Raw genomic sequence first — 3,790 nt, forward strand, 5'->3', positions numbered from 1 at the left:
ATTTACAAAAAAAGTTCTATGGTTCAAAAAAAAATTTTGTTCAATAGAAAAAAGAGGTTGGTAATGTAGGAATTCCACTGTGTCGCATGCCCTTAAGTGGAAAAAAACTTCTTTTGTTCCAAATTTAACTATTTCGTTGAATATTATTTTTTTAACTGAAAAATCTGTCTTTTTTTTAATGGAAATTTTATCTGTTGCAGGTGAAAACTATTTTTTGTTTACATTAATTTAACTATCGTTTTATTTGGTTAAAAATGAATTTTTTTATTAACAATTTGATTTCTATTTTGGTTAAAAAATGATTTCTTTGATTACAAATTCTACTATTTTCTTGAAAATTCGACTTTATTGTTAATGAAAAATTATTTGTTTCTGGTGAAAATTCAACTATTTTGTTTTTAATTTCTTTATTGTTAGAAAAATAATATTTTTGATTAAAAATTCGATTATTCGGTTGAAAATTCATTTATTTGTGAATTCATCATTTTAATTGAAAAAACTTATTTTTGTTAAAAATTTGAACTATTTTGTTAAATTTTTTAAAAAATTAATTTCTCCAACTGACAATTTAACTATTCCACTTTTCGTTAAAAACGTATATTTTTTATGAAAATTTAATCTTCTTGGTTTTAAGTTAAACTGGTAAAAAACTTATTACATTTGAATGAAAATTTATTTTTTGTATAAATTTGAAATTTTGTATCAAATATCTATTTGGTTGAAAATTTTCTTAAAAATTCGATTTTTTTGTTAATATAATTTTATCTTTTTTGGTTAAAAATTTTACTGTTTTACGTGATATTTCAACTGTTTTTTTTTAATTCTACTTTTTGGTAGAAAATTAATTGAAAATTGAACTATTTGGTCAAATTTTTTTTACTGAAATATTGAATTATATTTTTGTTTAAAAATGCACTTCTTAAGTGAAAATACAACACTAATTTGTTGAAAATTCTTTCGACGTTCTTTGAAATACCTTGAACTTTTTGGAAATCCTAAACTTTTTTTATATTTTCGTTTATACTTTTGAAATCTCTCAAAATAACTTAAAATTCTTTGAAATTTTTTTTAAATTCCTTCACATCTCTTAAAACTTAAAAAAAATTAAATTTATTTATTCCCTTAAGTTCTATTAAAGTTCGTTAAAATTTTTGAAAATCGTAAAAATCCATTAAAATAAATTTCTTTAACATTTTTTTAGAAATCTCCTAAACTCTTTTAAATCCCTTGAAATTAGTTGAAATTGCTTAAAACCCCGTGAATTTTTTAAACTAATGAGAGATCCTATGAAACCCTTTAAATCTTGTGAACGTTTTTTAAATACCTTGAAATAATTAAAAATAAGTTAAAATCGTTCGGAAGTTTTTTAAACTCCCTTATTTTCCTTCAAATTATTGAAATCTAAATTATTGCTTATATTTCTGTAGAAATTCATTGAATTCCCTTAAAATTGATTAAAAGGACTTTAAAACGCACTAACCTCAAAATCGAAGTGCCACATTTTAATTTTTACTTCATAAATACTAGAATTACATCCTTGTTATATACTGATGCTTACACCGATTTTGAATCAAGATTGTAGTCGAAGTGAAAAATCGACTAATTCCAATACTTTTTGTGTGAAAGGATTTTTTTAAATTCTAACCAAAAAATTTAAAAAAATATTATTACACAAAAAGTATCGAAATTAGCCCATTCTTTATTTCAAACACATACTTGATTCAAAACTGCAGTAGGCCTCAAATGTCTAACAAATATTTAATTCTAATATTTATGGAGTAAATTGAGACCTTGAGACAATTCAATGTTGAGGTTAGCGAATGGATCAAGGTTCAAACGCCCTTAAACTTATTCGCATCCAAATTTTCTGAAAAATACTGTGCAAATCCCTAGGAATCTTTGAAAGATTTAAAATCTTCGAAAATCCAATTAAATCCCTTATAATCTCATTCATTTAATCAAATTTCTCTAGAAAACCCTTATAATCTTTAGAAATACATACTGAAAAAATCTTTTAAATTGCTTAAAATTCTTTGGAATCTTTTAAAAAAAAACTTAAAACTTTTGTAAATTTCATAAGTTCCTTCATACCCACTGAAATAATGAAAAACTCTACATTAAATAAATAAATCAGTTTGTAGTTGCTATATTTTTTGCACCCCTTCTTTTAACATTTTAAAATTATTTCTATATTAAATTTCTTACGATGTTTCTATAATCACGAAAAAATTATATAATTATATATTAGTTATTATTATATTCAGGGTAGCCGTTTTAATCGAAGAAAAAATTCCCCGTTGTTTTTCGATTCACAAACATTTTTCGCGGTCAATGAAATTTAAAAAATCAAACTATTCTGAAAAATTTTCCATTTACAGTAATAAAACAACAAATTAAAGCATTCAAAGTAGAACTCTTGAATTTTAAAGTTATTGTTTAAACGTTATTCAATTAAAAAGCGGTGTATTCAAATGCTCAATAATTTACACGTATAAAATGGAAGGTACTAACACTTCATTATTTTCGTTTTAAATAGTTTAAGCACCCTTGAAAACCTTTGAAATTTTATTTCGAAATCTATAAGTAGTTTTAAAGTTTTCCAAATTTAAAAACATTTTTGAAATTTTGTTGGAACTTTCACATATATTTTAAAATAAATTGAATTTTTCCTGCAATTTTTAAAAAAACTTGCAAATTAAAAAAAAATCCTTAAATTTTATTTTAAAAATAACAATAGAATACTTATTATTTGTATAAAAATTAGAGTAATTTTAAGAGATATTTCTTATGAGTTTTAAAGAGATTCAAATTAAATTTAGAACTTGAAATTATTTGAAATAATTTAAACATTTTAATATTTAATAATTTAAATAATTTAAAGGCTATGCGTACCGAAATTTGTGTGCAAATGTCCACAGCCCAATTTAAAAGAAAATATAGATTTTTGCACATTTCAAACAAAAAATTTAGAATCTTTAAAAGTATTGTGAGACTCCAAAATAATGAAAACATTTTCTTAAGATTCCTAGAAAAATTGAAAATGATTGTTCATTTTCAAAAATTATTGTGAGAGAAAATTTAAAAAGATTTCAAAAATGATCAAAAACGACTCTGGAAGATTTTAAGTTTTTCTTTTTAATTTGCAGCATTTTCCACAAATTGTAGGAAAAATTCGAGTAATTTAAAAATATATTTAGAAGTTCTGAAAAAAAATGTTAACACAGTTCGTTTAAGTTACTTGAAATCATTCCAGGCTTTCAATTAATTTCGAATCTTTTCTAAATTTATAAATATCTCTTAAAATTACTCCAATTTTTCCTAGAAATAATAAGTGTTCAATTGTTATTTATACGTAAAAATTAAACAATTTCACTTACGAATTATACATTTTTTGAAATATAACAATTAAAATTGTAACATTAAAAGCTTAAAAATTCTAAAAATTCAAAGCTTTCTATATAAAACAATTTAGTTCATATTAGATTCTTTTCCCAAAATAATAAATTTCAAATTTAATGGGTTGAAAATTGAATAATGTCGACTTAAACAATATTTTCAATTTAATAAAAGCCTTTAATTACAACTATATTATTATGGAGTTATTTTTAAGTTATAAAGTTTTGAAGTATCTTTACATTTTTTAATGGATGGAAAAAATTAATAAAAATAATATATTAATGAATTTAATATAAACAATAATATAAAGGAAGACCTAAAACTTTGACGTAAAAATATGTTGTTGACGAATCGTTCATATTTTCATTTAAAAATAAAATTATCGGAATAAATA

Source organism: Belonocnema kinseyi, chromosome 4 (genome assembly GCF_010883055.1).
Source record: "Belonocnema kinseyi isolate 2016_QV_RU_SX_M_011 chromosome 4, B_treatae_v1, whole genome shotgun sequence".
NCBI classification, from domain to species: domain Eukaryota; kingdom Metazoa; phylum Arthropoda; class Insecta; order Hymenoptera; family Cynipidae; genus Belonocnema; species Belonocnema kinseyi.